At 35.9% G+C, this 20,445-nt stretch overlaps 1 long non-coding RNA gene across 19 annotated transcripts in view; it reads left to right on the plus strand.

Moving 5' to 3' along the window:
• LOC111750919 (uncharacterized) overlaps window positions 1-20,445 on the plus strand; it is a 204,536-nt gene that overhangs the window by 99,468 nt on the left and 84,623 nt on the right. For 14 of the 19 annotated variants that reach the window (XR_010319351.1, XR_010319365.1, XR_010319366.1 and 11 more), the window contains one exon: window positions 4,308-4,376. The exons of 2 other annotated variants lie outside the window; for them this stretch is intronic. This is a non-coding gene — a long non-coding RNA (uncharacterized LOC111750919). Of the gene's footprint in view, window positions 1-4,307; window positions 4,377-7,293; window positions 7,439-20,445 lie in introns of all 19 variants that reach the window. 3 more of the 19 variants (XR_010319363.1, XR_010319358.1, XR_010319364.1) reach the window with 1 other exon arrangement.

The following is a 20,445-nucleotide window of genomic DNA, read 5'->3' on the forward strand; positions in this document are numbered from 1 at the left end:
CAAATAAATTACATGGGCATTCGTGAGTCTGTGCTTGTGTCTGCTGTTTATAACCATTGCTGGCAAATCCAGCTGTCCAGGACCTGGAGACCTTGGGGACCTGTGGGAAGTTGCAATTATGTCTGTGAAAGAAGTCACTGGCTCACTGGCAAGTTGGGTGTAGCTCTACCTATGTGATACAGAGAAACTAAGCATGGCCTCTGGAGATAGATTATTGTTAGGTGCCTTCGAATCCATTTGGACTAATAACAACTATGTGACAGAGCAGAACTGACCCATAGAATTTTCTAGAATGTAATCTTTATAGAAGCAGATTTCCAGACCTTTTCTCTTGTGGAGCTTCTGGGTGGCTTGAACTGTCAGATAGCAGCCTAGTGCTTAACCACTGTGCCACCAGGGCTCCTTGGACATAGACTTAAAAAAAAAAAAAAAAGAAGCCCATTGCCATCAAGTTGATTCTGACTTATAGCTACCCCACAGGGCATGGTAGAGCTGCCCCATAGAGTTTTCAAGGAGTGGCTGGTGGATTTGAACTGCCAACCTTTTTGTTAGCAGCTGAACTCTTAACCACTGTGCTACCGGGGCTCCTTGGACGTAGATTATCTGGTTTTAAATCCCAGCTCCATCACTAATGGTCTGGGTAATTTGAGGCAAGTTACTTAATCTTTCTGTACCTCTGTTTCCTCATCTGTAAAATGAATACTACTAACAGTAACTATGAAGAGTTGTGAGGATTAAATGAATTAATATAGAAAAAATATTTTCGAAGTCTGCAAGACAGAATTATTATTTAAGTGCTAGCTGTTATTATTGTCTTTGGAATATCAGCTTTGTATGTAGGCACTGTACAAACGGGAGAGAGCCAGGATGTCAAATGCTCACAATGCAATGATGAGATTCTTACATCCTTGCATAATCATTCTTTCTCTCATCAGTGGTATATGTTTGGGATGTTAACGTTGTGCCTGTTTTTTAATAAACTCATTATTTGGTCATTGTAACACATTTTACTAGTCACAAGATCTAAGAAAAAAATATATTGTCGTAGGGCAAAAAGAAGCCAGACTCAAATTTAATCAAAAGATATTTTTATTAACCCAAGACAATCATTCAAATGAGGGTGACCATCAACATGTACCCAGTACAGAGGCTGAAGGAATCCACTGAATCACGGTCAGAGGACAAAGAAAATCATCACAAGGTCATGGCTGGTAGCCGGTCAGTTCATCACTGTCCCCCACAGAAGTGAGGAAGGGACCATGAAGAGGATACGTACATAGTTACAGGTTAAAAGGGTTACAGGATTGGGATTTTAGTTACTTGGCTACCTGGTGGCTATTGTAGATTCATGATGATGTGATCCTGAGTCATAGTCACAAGGTGGTTATAAGACAATACCAAGACTCCAACCTTTAACTTAAATCAGATAACCTGCATATGGAGCATTTCCTTCTTTGCTTTACATAGGTACACTTATTTATTGACCAGCAGAGAAACTTGTTGTGCCAGTTTTTCTATCACATAACTATGGGGAAGAGAAATTGGACCTTATCCTAGTTTTCCTTACCATGGCCAAGCCCTATAAGATTTAGGGGATCGCCACTCTCCCCATTAATACTCTTGACTTATTTTTGAAAGCTGTAAATATTTACTTAGTATTTGTTTTAATCAAAAGATGCCAAACTCTGGGACAAATTGAAATGTAAGAGTAACACTTAACAGTATAAATGAGGCATTTCAAAGTTTAGCTTAAGTATTTAGCTGTAATCCTCTTAATATATTAATTTCAGCTCACAATTTACTGTTTTGAAGAACAAGTAATCAATTACATGATACAATATGACATTTTGAATTGATAATATGCAAAATGTGATTCTATTTTTATAATCAGAGGCTGAAATCATTAATATTAACCAATTTCTATTACATTTGATATTAGATCATTCATCATTATAAGAATGTTTAGCACTTCATATGGCATATAATACCACTTTGTGACTACCCATAACTTTGAAAAACACATTACAAATGATAATATTCAAATGAAATATACAAATGATGAACAAAAGAATGTTCTATTTCAATAGCTGAATTTAGAATGCAGTATGGTTTTGAATTACATTGAGGATCTCAAATGAATTCTCTGTTCAGATGGACTTCAAGAGCTAGCTAGAGTTTACATTTAAGGGAGGTGCTTAGTGTGTTCTGTGTTTTGGGAACAATTTAGAAGATAAAATAAATTTAAACTGAAAACAGACTAGAAACTTTGGTTTGGGCCACAAGGTCTAATATCTGCATTGAGATGAGTTAAGGATAACTAGCAGAAGCCTGGGAAAGCACACTAAATGGACAGTGAACAAAACATAGTGCTAACTCTCAATGTCTGGATGATTTGTTTCTGGTTGATTCATCCCACCATAGGCTGGAAGATATTGTATTATAAGAAGATTGCTACCTATCATTTCCCAATAATTATATAAATTGAGCCTCATGTGTTTAGGCTCAAATACAAGAATGCAGAAGTTAAAACCAGGATTTATTAGAACGTTAGAAAAAAAAAAAACAGGATGTCACTTTTATCGTTACAAAATCATTGTAATTTATAATTTTTTTATTGTATTTGATTATTTTCCTCAAATTCAATCAAAACCTAGGCTCAGTTCTTGAAATTCCCAAGTTTTAGTAGCTTGTTTCTTGAAATGCTGAATTATAAACTGAAGACATTCTGTAATCTGCAGTAGCATTATTTTGTATTGCATTGGAGCTGACTCTCTTGTGTAGTGCGTCAGTTCAAGTGGTAAGTGAGTGATGATGATAGCAGGCAGTAGGGTGAACCCTGGAATAATTTTAAATGACAGAAAATTTGGTTATTATGTGAAACTATGAATAATGAATGATCATCTGTATAGTTAAATTATAGCAATTGAATGTAAGAACCTGTGGAAGATACTGAAGATGGTTTGGATATAGGCCAGCAGAAGTCGATGTAGAAAGATTTGCAGTATCAAGGAAATGTTTGTCTATGCTGTGTTCATTCATTCAACCATATTTATTAAGCCTCTACCCAAGAGGAGATACTATGTGCTTTGTGGCACATGGAGATAAACCAGACGATCATTCTCTCTTGAAGGAGCTCACATAGGATGTAGATCATTGAAATGTAATGTATAATTAAATACCAAATTAAAATATAGGATAAAAAGGTGATATGGATCATGTACATAGAACAGATAAAAATGCTGAGGCATTGTTCTCAAAAGTGAAACAGGAAAGGTCTTATGGAGCACGTGGAAATTTATGGTGGGTTTTCAAGTATATGCAGGCTTTGAATATGAGGAAAAGAAACAATAGGGATTCTAGGACAAAGATGGACAAGGCCTGAAGATGAGGATGAATGGGATAAGGATAGAAAACATGGAGTATTTTAATGTGATACAATTGGAAGCTCTACAACGGTATACTGTCACAAAGAAATCTGGGAAGGTAAAATGAAGGCAATATTCAGATTGTGATATGTAACATAATGATTAAGCTTAAGGTCTTGAAAATAAGACAGACCTGAGTTAATTCCTGACTCCTCTATTTACTGTCACCAGCATGATTGTTGTCAAGTTGTTTCTTTCTATGGCTCAGTTTCTTCATCTGTAAAATAAGGATAGTAAAAATATTTGCTTCATTATTTTGACATAATGAATAAATTTAAATACTGCATGTTAAGTGCCAAGCATAAGGCAAACATTTAATAAATTGTATAAATATTTTAATAATGCAATAAGGAGTTGCTGAGCAGATAATGGTAAAATCAAAGTTTTACTTCTGAATAAATAATCCAACTTCTGAATAAATCATTTAGATGATGCAAAATGGATTTCTGAAAGATTAAACCAGAGGTAGAGAGAGCAACTAGAGGGTATTGCTTGATTCCAGGCAAGGCCTAAGCTGGAAGAGTAGTGTAAGTAATAAATTGGAAGACACCCACCCAAACCTATTGCCTTTGAGTCAATTCCAACCCATAGCCACCATATAGGACAGAGTAGAACTGCCCCATTGGGTTTCCAAGGAGCCCCTGGTGGATTTGAACTGCTGACCCTTGGTTAGCAGCCATAGCACTTAATCACTATGCCATCAGGGTTTGTTTGGAAGGGACAGGTGCACAATATTTAACAGGTATATTATGCCCAGGATTTAGTACAATTGGTGTTGGAGTTCTGATTACTGGGGGCCAGAGAAGGCAGCATAAAATGTGAAGTAAGTCTTGAATCATTTTCCATGAAAGAAAACTACTAACGGTATACCTTCTTGTTTAGGAATATATTTAGGAATAACCAAAAAAACAACTCATTGCCATCGAGTCTATTTCAACTCACAGGAATAAGGTCAGTTACTTTACTCTTAATACTGTTCAGATTTATCCATTAAATATTTACCTTTCTTTGGAACTTTCTTTGGAAAATTAGAAGATCATCCATACCGAAGGAAATATGATACCAAATCGTCAAATACAACTGAAATGGAGACTTAGAAATTTCCCCTAAATTAACCTGCAGGAAACTCTGAATCACATTTCCATACAGGTTAAATGACTCAGATTCTTTAGTTAGTTTAACCAAATCATTAAGTTTTTTGTTTGTTTGTTTTTGGTGACAGGTAGTGTTGGAATGCTCTGTGGTAGAGTCAGAATAACTATGAAGCTAATGAAGATTAAGCCCCAGGGGCCTCTCACCCTGGCCTCTTTCAATGTCCTGTTACTAATTTGTGTCTGTGATTTTGAATTCTTTTTCTTAAGGATAGCTGCTAATATTGTATAAGGTTTCCCCAGCAGTAGCCATCAAGGCCATTCCTATTCATGATGACCATATGACTGCCAGAGTAGAACTGTGCTCCACAGGATTTTCAATGGCTGACTTTATTGCCAGACCTTTCTTCTGAGATGCCTCAGATCACCACCATTTTGGTTAGCAGCTGAGTGTGTTAACCATTTGCACCATCCAGGGACTCCCTATAAGGTTTAGGAGTCCACAAAAGCTCGGAACAGTCCTTGAATTCTTAAGCTTTTATTTAATATATAGGTTCCAGGTGGCTCAAAAATCCTTTGAGGTTGTAGGCAACATTTTGTGTCCATGAGCGTTTTGTCTGAGAGGAGTGTTTTGGAATTTATCGTGTTTCCCAAGAAGATTGTGGACAACAAAAACTAAAGAACTTCCAAGAAAATTAGAGTTAGGATGTGGAAGGAGGAAACAAGATTGTTAGAATAAGACACACTTGGGTTTATTACCTGATTCTGTGGCTTGGTTCGAGAACTTGGACCAGGAGGTGACTCTTTTTTTTGATTTCATTCTCTGGGATACGGTTCTCATCATCCACACTTGTGGAGTTGCGAGGATTAATAGGGGTAATGATTATCCCTGGAACCTAGCAGATCCTTGACAGGTAGGAGTATTCATACAGGCCAGTTTTCTTGATGCTTGGTTTTGTGTTCTTGCCATTATCATTCACACATACAGGTGAGTAGAGGAAGTTAAATACATAGCTTTAATCAGAAGATGAATTAAAAAGAAAATAATAAAAGCAGCTTAATTAAAGAGATGGGTAAAAAAAAAAAAAATAGTGCCATGCCACTTAAGGGCAGTGATAGTATATGGTCACCTGATTATCCTTGTTTTCACATGAGCATCTAACAGCATTTGGTCAGGTGGTTCTCAACACCAGATGTACAAAAGAAAAAGGGGGGGGGGCAGTTTAATAATTTAACAAATAAGTAAATATCTATTCCCCTCAACCAGAAATTCTGTTTAAATTAGTCCAGAGTGGGCTCTGGCATAAATGTTCCATAAAAGCTCAAGGATAATTGTAATGTGCAGCCAGGTTTGAAAATCACTGACCTAGGTATTACTTATCATTCTTGAACTGTATTGGAAAGGTTAAAAAGAAAGGTTCTAGATTTGGGAGTAAGAAAATTTCATTTGAGATCCTGTAAGTACTTAGACAAGATGTTTAGCTTCTCTGAGCTTAATTTCTTCATTAGTAAAAGCAATATAAAAATAAAGATGGGCCATGTTATCTCGGGTAGGTAAAAGAATAAATAAGGAGGGGTAATCAAAAGTGAAAAATGGTAGAGTGGTTGAGTAGGAGGACATGGTGGGATGAATTATCATTGGAGTCAGGATGTTAGAGGAAGGAAAGTACAATGGTTACAGATGGTATTTAGAGGAGATATTTGAAGCAGAGAGTACTTTGGTGATGACAAGGTCTAGGATATGATTGTAGGAGTATATGGCTGAGTTTAGATGTAGGACGAAATTTTTGGAGATGAGAGGGAAAGGAACTGATTGGTCAGGATATTTGAAAAATTTCAAAAGTAGTTATTGAAATTGCCAAGAACTTGTCAAAGAATGTGGAAAGGTGACCTTGCATTCTAAACAAACTGCTGTGGTTTCATTTGTTATTTGTATGCCAGAAACATTCCTTAGCATTATCATTTTTAGAACTTTGATAATAATGCAGAAATAAAATGTTATCTTACCATTACTATAATAAAAAATCAAATAAATGTGCAACACCATGGGAAGGAACATAAATCAATGGCCTGCATTAGCTCATTGTATCACTTTTTCTTTCTCCCCAAACATGAGGTAAATGGTAAAGATGTCATCTCCTCCTTACCCTTAATCAATCAAGCAACAACATGGTCAGTAATATTATTGAATAAGGGGTTAATTGTTGGGGAATTTGTTGTCAGTCTGCACAGTTGTCAGATTCTATATTACAGTTTCTCCAACAATGCTGAGACTAAAATTCAGCATAATACTTGAATTGCCTCTATCTGCTTAGCTGGTAAAATTTAAAAAAAAAAAATCTTGTTCAGTTAGGATTTGTAGGTTGTAGGAAAAAGAATCCTTATTTGCCTCTCCATTTTCTCAGTGATCTTAATAACACTTTGCTGCTTGGCATTTCATAAAAGAAACAGAAACAAAGTGGAAATTCTCCCAGGTTTCCAATGGCTTCTTGTTGACAAATGGCTTCTGAGGTCTTTCTGATAGAGCCCATTACAGAAATGTTTGTGTATCTATCCTGCTAATTCCCTTCTCCCCAACCAACTCACCACCATTTAGGCAGCCTACACAGCTTCCTGAGCTTTCCATGTCTTACTATGTCCTTAACTTCAAGGGAGAATTTGCCAATTTTTTCCTTTGGCACTTCTCTTCATACTCTCATGATCATCCTGACTTTGAGCCAAGTAAATATTTTTTAAAATAATAATACGTGTTGGTTTTTATATTGTTTTATCTCTAGGAGCTACACATCAAATCTTTTCTGCTGTGCTATTTAGGACATTTTAATTCTTTAACTGTCCAGCTCTGCCTGACATACTTACCTCAGCCAAGAAACTGCGCCAGTGGGAAAACAATTGTGTATTGAACTCTGTCCCATTTGACAGGTAAAAAATGAGATCTTTAGAGGGGAATGACCCATGTTTTCTTGCTGAACATTGTGCCAACAAATAAAACTTTAAATGCTTTGAGTCAAGTTTCCAAATTTTTAGGTGACTGAGTATGCAAAATATTTCTCTTGTAAAAATTGCACACTTAGTACTGAGATAATTTTAGTCAACAGCTCATTGCCAATTATGTATTTGCTCATACTTTTAGTTAGGTATGACAAAATCTCACTTTCATAGAGGAATTCACTGAATTTTATGTAAAAATAAGTATTTTTGAAGTACCTCCCATACATTATCTTGACTTATTTCATCTCCAGAAAAATACTATATTAGTAGATCAAATATTATTTCTGCTTTGCACAGATGAGGGAATTGAGATTCAGAGAGATTAGATAACTTAGTAATTTGCACAGCACATCTAGGGATGAAATCAAGTTATTCTTGACATTTAGTCTTATGCTATTTGCTCTTTGTATTACTTCATGTCACTATGGTCACCCAATAGACATTCTTTTCTTTACACATATGATGCTTATGTATTCCTAAAATTCGTATATAGTGATCAATTTAAAAACTCGGACTTTAAATATCCAAATGTTGCTCTTTATTTAAATAAATTCTAAACTGAAGCTTTTGTAATTTAAAAATTATCTTTAAGTGTAACCTATTCTCAATCAGTGTAACACATTGGAAAAAGCATTACAGTTAATGAGCATAATCTTACCTAGTGTGGTGAATATGGTTTTTTAATTATCTTTCTCACTTTCATTAAACAAAACTGGAATCATTGTACCCATATTAAATTAAAAAATTTACATTTTCTGTGTAAAAACTGCATGTTGGCATGAGCGAGGATTAAATTTCACCTACGCCTTTTTTCTAAGAGGAGAGATTGTTTCTTAAGCAACCTCCTAGGCTCTCTCCACCCCTTTACTCATTCTGCCCCTAAGCTCTTGAAATAACCACTCAAACTGACCCTTATGTATTCTGTCTTATTCAATGCATGTATTAATTCTTTCAAAAATATTTCTTTTTCAAGATCAGATATTTTTCTAAACGAAACAGAGCTACGTTTGTATGGTGCATACGTTCTAGTGAAGGCTGCCCCATGGAACTTCCTGCAATAATAGAAATATTCTGTAGCCTGCACTGTTCAATATGTCAGCCAGTAGCCATATGTGGCCATTGAACATTTGGAATACGGTGCTTATACAACTGAAAAAGTTTTTAAATGGCTTAAATTTTAATTCATTTAAATTTAAATTTTATGACTTAATGGTTACGATTAGAAAAGGAAAGATCCAAATGGTACCCAGGGATCAGAATATGTAAAGTATGGTAAAGCTTAGTGAGGACATTAAATTTTATTCTAAGAGTGAACAGAAGCCGTTGGGAGGAGCAAGGGAGTAAAATGAACTACTTTACAGTTTAAACACTGAGCTGTATGTGAGGAATACACTGTATATAAACACAGCAAGAGTACAAACAAGTTTGTCAATTCAACTTTGTAAAGGTGTGCAACTTGACAGCAATTGGATTAATTAGCCGTGCAACTGTACCTTTAATCAATGCAATATTTCCATCACTGTAACCAAAACTCAGTTCTCCATAAGTAATAATCCCTTATTCCCCTTCCTTTCTGCCCCCTAATAACCACTAATAAACTTTGGTCTCTATACATTTGCCTGCTCTTGTCTTTATATGGTAACCCTGGTAGCATAGTGGTTAAGTGCTACAGCTGCTAACCAAAGGGTCAGCAGTTCGAATCCTCCAGGCGCTCCTTGGAAACTCTATGGGGCAGTTCTACTCTGTCCTATAGGATTGCTATGAGTTGGAATTGACTCGACAGCACTGCGTTTGGTTTGGTTTGGTTTTGTCTTTATATAAATGAGGTCATACAATGCCTGACCTTCTGTGATTGATTTATTTCACTCAGCATACAAGGAGTCCACTTCAGAGACTGGCAATGTTATAGGAAAGAAAGATGGTAGCTTTGACTAGGGTCATAGCCTTGAGTCTAGGTATATTTTAAGTGTAAGTGACTCCAACAGGACTGGTTAACAGGCTGATATGCGATGTAAGATAATGAGTGGAATCAAGGATGCCCCTTAGTTTTTAGACCTAAGCAATGAAATGAATAGTGTTGTCCTTTATTGAGATGGGTAGACTAGATAAAGAGCTAGTTTGGGGAAATCAAGAATTAAATTTTGGGCACGATGGGTTTATAATACGTATTAAATATTCAGTTAAACATGCTAAGGTGGCAGTTTTATATTTAAATCTGAAACTTTAACTGGAAGTCAGGGCATGTGCTAATGGGTAGTATTTAAGGTCCTGAGACCAAGTGAGTGAGTATAATTAGAGAAGAGAAAACATCCAAGGACTGAGCCCTGGAGTTCTTCAACACTTAGAGGTAAAAAAGAGGGTAAAGAGAGAACACAGCAAGATAAAAGTAGCAGGCGATGAGGCACGCGAAAAAACTCGCAGATGGATTACTGGAAGCCAAGTGAACAAAGTTGTTCAAATAAGAGATATCGAGTGTTTTGAAAGCTTCTGATATCTCAGGAAATCAGAATTAAGAATTAATCACTAGATTTCACAATACTGGTAAAATGATCATTTAAGTAGTACTTAGTTGGAATTACAATGAGAAAGGTTAGAATGGAATGGGTTCAGAAGAGATTGAAGAATCAGAAATTGGAGATGGTGAATATAAGCAATTTTTGGGAGGCCTTTGCTGTGAAGGAGAAGCCCTGTTGGCACAGTGGTTAAAGTACTTTTCTCCTAATCAAAAGAAAGATCCACTGTTTGAATCCATCATCTACTCTGAGGGAGAAAAATATAGCAGTCTTCTTCCATAAAGATAAAAACCTTGGAAACTCTGTGGACAGTTCTGCTCTGTTGTATAGGGTTGCTATGAATCAGAATCGACTTGACATAGTAGGTTTTGGTTTTGTTCTGAAGAGAAGAGAAATGAGGTGATGCTGACGAGATCATGGAATGATTGTCTTTGTTTTGTTGCTGTTATTATTGCTATTGTTGATGTTATTTTTTTAAGGTGGGAGATAATTCAGTGTTTGTGGCTTCGTTGAAATTATCCACTAGGAAAAAAAAATTGATGCAAGGGCAAAAGAGGTTAATTGCAATAGCAAATTCCTTGAAGAAACAGGTGAAAAGAGTCTTTTGAGTGGTCTAGTTTTCTTAAACAGATGCAGAAACTTTCACTAATTTTTAGAGAAGGGTAGGCAGACTAAAGATGTAGAAAGATTTTAGATTTAGAGTGGGATCATTAGGAAATTCTGTTCTGATTGCTTCTTATCTCTCAGTCAAATAAGCAAATTCATAGGCTGAGAAAGAGGAAAGAGGTTAATGGATAAGAGAAGAGAAAAGATGTAAAATGGTATATGTCTTGGTTATCTAGTGATGCTATGACAGAAATACTACCAGTGGATGGCTTTAACAAACCGAAATTTATTCTCTCACAGTCCAGTAGGCTAAAACTCCAAATTCAGGGCATCAGCTCCAGGGAAAGGCTTTCTCTTTCAGCTCTGGAGGAAGGTCCTTGTTACCAATCTTCCCCTGGACTAAGATCTTCTCCACACAGGAACCTTAGGTCCAAAGGTCATGCTATGCTGCCGGTGCTGCATTCTTGTTGGTATGAGATCCCCCTGTCTCTCTGCTTGCTTCTTTCTTTTATATCTTAAAAGAGATTGGCTCAAGACACAATCCAATCCTGTAGATTGAGTCCTCCCTCATTAACATAACTGCCATCTATCCCACCTCATTAACATCATAGAGGTAGAATGTACAACACGTAGGAAAATCATATCAGGTGACAAAATGGTGGACAATCACACAATACTGGGAATCATAGCCTAGCCAAATTGATAAGCAAATTTTGAGGGGACACAATTCAATCCACGAGAGTATGCACTTAAAATATAATCCAAATTTCTTGCTAATTTCCTTCTAAATAAATTTTAAATTCCTAAAATCAAGTTACTATATGATCTAGTATTAGCTTATCTTTTAAATTTCATCTCTGGCCATTCTCCACCTTCTTTCCCCCTTTCTGTATTACCAAATCAAATATGTTGTCCTTGTTAGGTGCCTTTAAGTATGTTTCTACTCATAGTGACCCTGCTTACACAGAAAGAAATACTGGTCCAGTGGTGAGGATCTTTGTTTTCTTTACGTTGAGGTATAATCCATACTGAAAGCTGTGGTCTTTGATCTTTATCAGTAAATGCTTCAAGTGCACTCTTCTCTTTCAGCAAGCAAGCTGGTGTCATCTGTGTAACATAGGTTGTTAATGAGCCTTCCTCCAATTCTGTTGCCCTATTCTTCTTCATATAGTCTAGCTTCTCAGATTACTATAAACACATTGACAAAATGTGGTGAAAGGGTACAACCCTGACACATGCCTACCCTGATTTTAAACCATGCAGTATCCCCTCGTTGTGTTCAAAAAACTGCTTCTTAGTCTATGTACAGGCTCTGCATGAGCACTATTAAGTGTTCTGAAATTCCTATTCTTGGCAATGTTATCCATAATTTGTTATAGTCTACACAGTCAAATGCCTTTGCATAGTCAATAAAACACAGGTAAACATCTTTCTGGTATTCTCTGTTTTCGGCCAAGACCTATGACATCAGTTATGATATCCCTCATTCTACATCCTCTTCTGAATCTGGCTTGAATTTCTGGCAGTTCCCTGTTGATGTACTGCTGCAACAGTTTTTGAATTATCTTCAGCAAAATTTTACTTTCATGTGATATTAATGATATTGTTTCATAATTTCTGTGTTCTGCTGGATCACCTTTCAACAAATAAAAAATACAACAGTCTTTAAAACAAAGGCAGAGCATACACAAGTGAATTGCATTCAAACCATGTAAAACTGTTTCAAACTTCAGAAATATATTAATACAGTTCACCATATTAAGAGGCCAGATTTGAAAATACGCTTATTTTACTTAGATATATGCATAGTCTTTGACTATGCAACTAATGCAACATCCATTTTAGGTTGAAATCTAAATAAATATAAATAGTTAAATAATTTCTAAATATAATATAATATGGGTAATTAAGTCATGATGAAACAAAAATATCTTTCAAGTCAAGAACAATACAAGCGTACCCCTTTTATTACTATTGCTGCTCATTATTGTAATTGGTCTGAAGGTACTAAGGAGTCCCTGAATGGTGCAAATAGTTAACACACTTAGCTGCTAATCAAAAAGTTGGAGGTTGAAGGATACTCAGAGGCTCCTTGGAAGAAAGGCCAGCCAATCCATTTCTAAAAAATCAACCACTGAAAAACCCTATGGAACACAGTTCTACTCTGACACACATGGTGTTATAATGAGTCAGAATTGACTCTGTAACTGGTTGGGTAGAGGTGCCAACTATATAACCGAATTATACTAGCAGCAAAAATAAGGAGCAATGTTAACAGATATACAGGAAAACAAAAAAACACAACCGTCGTGGTGGGATGAATACAATTATGGAAGAACTACTACCTTGTTTAAACCAAATAACCATAAAAGGAGGGTTCTGTTATTTTCAGGATCTGTTAGATGAGATCACAGAAGTTTAGGGCAGTAACTTGCTAAAGGTGATACAAGTCTTGTGGAGCCAAGTATGATTTGGACTTAGTTTGAATCTTATTTGTGCATGGTCAAGATGTGAACCTGTGAGAAAGATTAACAATCTTAAAAGTGAGAATCTAGGTCTTGCTGAGAAGCTATGGTGGTTATAAATTAAGTTTTCCCAGTCCTCGCCAATTTATGGGGACAAATCAGGCCATGTTTGCAAAATGATTCAAATTTTACTGATCATTTCACCCAATTGTATCATGCCATCACAGTCCCTGAAAAGGGGAATCCACTGCCAATATTTTTTGGAGTCTTCTGGGCATCACCTATAAATAATCTTTTATATTTTTCATCTGAATCCTACTTCTAGCTTTTGTCCCATATACGAATGATGGGAGAGGAGGGTAAAGCAGAGTAAATTTTCAACTCAGATGAAAATAGAGTTTCACATTGAAATAGAAGTTCAAAATATGAATATGAAAGAAGAATAAAATGTCTACAACCACTTGGGATACATAGCAAAAAAAATTTTTTTAAACAGCATTTCATCCCATTGAAGCAAAACATAAGCAAAAAGTAAAAATTAAAGAATGGATGTAAACCTTTTGTATTTTTGTTACTGAAATAATAGTGTATGGATATCAGAGAGATCACTGAGTTTTAAAAGAATCATAAAATATTTCTTAACTTTAATCCTGTACTAATTTAATTAAATTTGTTTGATTTATTCTTTTGGCTTGCTTTTAGAAATGTTATCTTTAGGATCCGACTCATAATGCTTCCTCTTCTTACTAACTGATAAATACGTATATCGATAAGACATGCCTGGGAAGCATTATGGAATAGTGGTTGGGAGCATGCATTTGGAGACAGAGTGTCTTGGTTTGAATTCTGGTTTTGCCATTTAGCGATCGTATGACTGACATAGTGCAAGCTACTTGACTTCCCTGTGTCTCATTTTCTTCATCTCTAATTGAGGATAATAAAATTATCTACTCATAGGGTAGTGTGAAAATTAAACATCACAATACGTATGAAACACTTAAATCAGTCCCTAGCCTATTATAACGTAAAGACTCAGCAAGGGTATTTTCTGTGAGTTTGATGCCTTCCCACGTGACACATTTCTTTGACGAATATTCTTGGAAAAATCAAAATTATTATGACAGAAAGAGTGAGTTAATGAATGGTGAGGATACTGCTATAAGAAGAACACAGAGAGAACATGCTGAATATCTTTGTAGTCCCTTTTAAAATGAATTGTACAGCATAAAAAACACAATATCTTTGTAAGAAGAAAATAAAGCCACCTGCGATTACACTACCCAATTAAATTGATGGGTAAATTCTAAATTCACATTTGACAGAGTCAAGAATAAAAACTAGTGATTACGTACAGGAAGTATTAAATACTTTAGAAATCTAAAAGTCCTGCAATCACCTCACCATTTAGCTTTAGTGGTGGCACAATTGGGGAAGCTGAGTAGGGCCTATTTGATTGATTCAGGGTCATCTTGCCTGATTAGAGACTTGAACTTTTCTTTAATTTGTTTTTTATAAGGAATGACACAAACGTATGCTGAGGAAATGGCATATGTTGGTCCATGGTGAGGAGGAAAATACTATTCCTGGATCTTGAAAGAGGATTAAAATCATGATTTGCTCTCTAAAGAAACATTTAAGTCAAAAATTTTAATCAGTACAAATGAGAAGTTATTGCAAGAAACAATTCAGGTTCTTTTATAGAAAGTGATTTCACATATTTAGTATTTAAATGAAAATATTTGTTTGCAACCTCATTAGTTGTCTTATTAACATGAACTTTGGCACCATTTTATTCAATGTAACTAAATTCCTATAAAATGACTAATTTATTTAACATGATTCCAGATTATTATAAACACGTAAAGGACATTTGTTAAGAAACAAAACAAAAACTTGAAAAAATATCCAGGCTTTGTTTTTGCTAACACGACTCTGGTCTAACCCTATCTTAAATCACTGCAATGAATACTTTAAAGGAACTAAAATGTACAGGAGGACTAACAATAAATGACGTCAACTGCTTTACTACTTTTAATCTGTAACACTAGGCTTTATTTTTCTTTACTTAGAAAAGTTATTTCTGTGGGACTGCCCATATCGTAATACCAGGTGTAGAAAAACCCAGTGACTCTACAAATCTATAGCTATGGAGTCCAGATAATTAAATCTTTCTTACTCCTTTCTCTGAGATTCTGGGACATCCACTACACATACAGCCGAACAATCAATGCCTTATGGCTTTAAAAAATTATACAATAGGTTTCAAGCCTTTTGGTCAGGAATGGCTTTAAATTGCAATGCCACTTTTCAATTTCTGCAAATAGCCCTATGGATTGCCTAACCTGAACACCTCAATTATTATGGCAGGAAGTCAACTTCTTCTAGGTCTATAGTCCATTATCATGTGTGATACAATGGAAACAAATAATATATATTAAATTCATATAGTTATAATCTCAGCTATGTGATTTTGGGTCTTAAGGCAAGTTAACATCTCTGATTTCCAGTTCCCTCTTTTTGCAATACTGGAGATTATGCCATCAATGTGACATGAACATTATCCTGTGAACTATATAATGAAGGCACTATACACCTTTCTTGAAAAAAAAAAAAAAGTCAATTCTCAACAACAAAAAAAGTATTAAGTGTGATTGTTATAGGGCTTCTAGTATGGCATAGGAGCCCTGGTGGCAAGTGGTTAAGCACTCAGCTGCTAACCAAAAGGCCTGCAATTCGAGTCACCAGCTGCTCCTTGGAAACACTATAGGGCAGTTCTAGTCTGTCCTACAGGGTCACTATGAGTCGGAGTCAAGTGTACGGAAGGCTTAGGCTAGCAGGACATGGAGCCCTGGTGGCAAAGTGGTTATGAGCCCGGCTGCTAACTAAAAGGTTGGCTATAGAGTTGCTGTGAGTCCGAATTGACTTCTCGACAACAGGTTTGGTTTTTGGTTTGGTTTAGTATGGCATAGTAGATGTTGTCACCTGTATACTTTTTAATTAGACACAGGGTCTTTTATTTTATTTCTTAAGCAAAACACAATTCTAGCTTCCAGTTTTAGAGATGTAATATGTAGAATATAAGAGCCCTGTGGTGCAGTTAAGTGCTCAGCTGCTAGCTGAAGAGTCAGTGGTTGGAACCCACCAGCCACTCCTCAAGAGCAGAATGTGGCAGTCCACTTCAGTAAGGATTGCACACTGGAAACCCTATAGGGCAGTTCTGCCCTGTTCTGTAGGGTTGATATGAGTTGGAATCAATTTGAAGGCAACAGGTTTGGTTTGGGGACTGTGTAGAATGCCAGCTCCTTAAGGCAAAGATCCATATTTTATTACAGTTTTACTGCTATCATCAATTAATGTTGAAATAAAATGAAATGAAGTGAGGTCATATGGAGTAGCAATTGTTGACCCTCATAGGAGACCACTCCCATAGAGAATGCTTTGGAAGATTAGTTGATGTAGCTTTCAATAATAGCACACAATTATAAGAAAGGTGTAGGTTTGGGGAAAAACTAATAATTCCTGGTGAGTTAAACTATACTTGATTTAAAGCCTCATTTCCTTGCTTAATATATGTGTGGCCATAAAAAATAAAAAAAAGGAAAAAAAAAAAAACAGTTGTTTATCTTCTCTGAATGTCCATTTAATGAAAAAGAGAGTTAGTAATACTTACCTCACAAGGTGATTATTAAGACTCGGATAGGAAGGTGTACGTGGAAAGCCACACAGAATAAAGTCTGACACATTGTAAACAATACAACATGCTGGTTAAATTCATTACTTAATTAAAAAAAAAATGTAGCTAACAATTAATTGCTGTTGTATGCTGACAAGTTGATTCTGACTCATAGGGACTCTATGTGACAAAGTGGAATGGCCTCTTAGGATTTCCTAGGCTGTGATCTTTATGGGAGGAGCCCTGGTGGGGCAGGGGTTAAAGTACCTTTGCTAACCAAAAGGTCAGCTTTTGAACCCACCAGCTGCTCAGCAAGCAGTTCTACTCTGTTCTGTAGGGCTGTTATGAGTTGGAAGCAGTCTGTGGCAGTGGGTTTGGTTTTCTGGAATCATTATGGTAGCAGATCACCAGATTTTTTCTCCAGAGAAGCCGCTGGTGGATTCAAATGGTGACCTTTCGGTTAGCAACTGAGTGCTTTAACCATTAGTAGGTACACAATAAGTGCTAGTTCTCTCCATTATTTCCCTGTGGTTGGCAAGTTTTGATGGTAAGACCATCCCTGACAGTAATTCATCATGTTTTGAATCTGTCCTTTCAAGGGTTTGCTTTCCTCCCCATCTCCCTTTTCTAATATGTGAATCAGGTGATAGTGAAGGAAAAGTTATCAGTAAATACCACGGTGTGCATTCACAAGAGAGTTCCTGGAAATACAGTTTTTATTGAAATTGTGAAAACTGAATCTGAGCCCCAAGTATAGTGAAGTGATTTATGAGACAATATTAAGATTATTGATCGACCAAGTAAAAGTCTACTTCTTTCTTTTAGTCATGACCATAATGAAGATTAAAGAGATCTTGATCATTTTCAGCAGATATTATCAAGCAATTACTATGTTCCAGCCACAGTGCCAGGCTCTGTGGATGCATATGTAAACAGCACACTTCTTGTTTTCAAAGAGTTACAGGATCTAGACTTGTAATCAATGGATTGGAGAATTACTTAATTATGCCAGGTTCCACTTATGACTATCTTGCCTAGATGTCAAGTTGGCATGACTAAACTATGAAGTCAATTGGCAATTTATTTCAATCATAGAACCTCAACATATTTATTAATAGATAACGATGTCCAATTCTTTTCTTAATAAATTATTTTCTAGATGAATTCTTTTCTAGATGACTTGTGCTATAAAGCCAACAAACATCTGCCAGTTAAGAAGGTGTTTTTTACCATAGGGAATTTAAAAAAAAACCAAACCCGTTGCTGTCAAATTGATTCCTACTCATAGCAACCCTATAGGACAGAGCAGAACTGCCCCATAGGGTTTCCAAGGAACAGCTGGTGGATTCGAACTGCTGACCTTTTGGTTAGCAGCTTGAGCTCTTAACTACTGCCCCACAAGGGCTCCCCACAAGGAATAGTTCTGCCTAATCCTAATTATAATAACAAACCAGCAACTCTGCAAATAGTACCTGGGTAATTATTTTCACTCAAAGGTTAGACCTGATTATGCTGTAGTAATAAGTAGCATCAAAATATTATTCTCTACACAAGCTTGCTCAAGTTATATGCCCATTGAGTATTAGTGGGAAAGTGTCGCTGTCTCGTGTTGTCCTCACCTCAGGATCCAAGCTGATGGAGACTCCACCACCTAAATTAGTCATAAAAGCACTAGTTATTGCAGTAGGTGAAAGAAGGAGATAGAAAATCACTCACCACCTTTCAAATTCTTCTGGCTAGAAATGGCATGCATTACTTCTGCCACCGTTTTATTGCTAAATCAAGTCATATAACCTCAGCTAATTGCAAGAATGGGCAGAGTATGCGGTCTGACTGTGTGCTCAAAAGAAGAAGAGCTATAAATATTGATTGTTGTTATTGTGACTTACTATCCAGTCGATTCCAACTCATGGGGACCACAAGTGTGCAGAGTAGAACTGCTCCATAGGGTTTTCATGGCTGCGACCTTTTGGAAACAAATTGCCAGGCCTTACTTCTGAAGCATCTCTGGGTGGATTTGAACCACCAGCTTTTCAGTTAGTAGTCTGGTGCTTAACCATTTGTGCCACCCAGACACCCAGAGGATCCCATAAATATTGGTAGGACATCTTAATAAATGCCACTGGTTATTTAAAATATACTCAACTGTGACTAAAAATCTTTCTTTTTTTTTGCATTGAGACACACAGGAAAAGTCAAATATAAGTTACAATGTTTACAGCTGAAATCTAAGCATTTATTGTCTTTAACATTTTTATTTTAGGAAATGTGACTTTTGAGGGAATTTCCCAATGTCCAAAGCTTTGGAAACGTCCTTATTTACCTTTTGGAAATAATTTTGATAGAGGCCACAATAGTCTGGCCAGTTATTTCTCAATTAACAGTGGATGCCAACTTTAGAGCTGCTTGGTACTTATTTTAAGGACTCAGGCCTTCTCATTTTGGTCTGCTTTTCTAATGAGAATTGCCTTTGCATTTCTCTGGAAGAATTATTACAAATTACATTGGAAAAATATGAAAATCAGACTTTTATACCAACATTTAAATCACCCATCCATAAATTTTGTTGACTGATTACTGGGTGCCTGGTAGGACTTCTATAAGTATTATGAGCTGAAATTGTTTATTTTTGCAAAATTCCGACCCCAGGCTCTAAGCACTATAATTTTCTGTGTGACTCAGGGATAGACCCTTTATGAACTAGAGTAACTTGTTTTCCTTCAAATCCCCTCTACCTACAAAAAAAAGTTATTCTCTAACCTACACTCTGATATCTAAAAATTTAGTTGGCTGATATATGTACAAATGATTGTGAATAATACAAGTGTTTTAAAAAGATCTCAACCATAATGTTTTACTACCCTGCTGTCTCCAAAAGTTCACTTATTATTGAAAGTGTTGTTCTTATTGTGTGCCATTGGATTGATTTCAACTCATGGAGACCCAATGTGACAGAGTAGAACTGCCCCATGGAGTTTCCTAGGCTGTGAACTTTAAGGCAGCAGATTGCCAGATCTTTTCTCCCCGGGACCGCTGGAGCGGCTGGTGGGTTTGAACAAACAACCTTTTGGTTAGTAGCTAAGGGTTTAATCATTATACCACCAAGGCACCTTATAATTGTTTATTTCTCTAAATATAAATATGCATTAGGTGAAATCTTTATTAGATAATGTATAAAGCATGCTTACGAATGCCCAGAATTATATGTACAAAAATAAAGATCATAGCCTTGTATTTGATGGCACATATTGGAAATAACGCAAAGATCCATCTATGGGGGAAAGTATTTAAAACTAATGGAGCATTATCCAATTCTTTAAAAAGAATGTTATAACTTTATATATACTGAAATGGAAGGATTTACAAATATATGGTAAAGCATAAAAATTTATTTTCAATATGACTTAATAGTTGGAAAACAGATCGTATGAACAAGAGAAAAATTATGGCCATTGTACTATTTGTTATATATAGGAAGCAAAAAAAAAGAAAAATTATATAACCAAATACCTTGCTGTCGTTCTTTGGTTGACATTCTAGAGAGATGATTTTATCTGATTCTGATTTGTATGATATTTTTAATAACAAATATCCTTATATTGTGATCAGAAACTAAAAGCCATGTGGAAAAGGAAATGAGAGTAGGCAATATACCAAGATTGTATTTTATTTCTTTTTTTT

This window comes from Loxodonta africana, chromosome 25 (assembly GCF_030014295.1).
Source record: "Loxodonta africana isolate mLoxAfr1 chromosome 25, mLoxAfr1.hap2, whole genome shotgun sequence".
Classification (NCBI taxonomy): domain Eukaryota; kingdom Metazoa; phylum Chordata; class Mammalia; order Proboscidea; family Elephantidae; genus Loxodonta; species Loxodonta africana.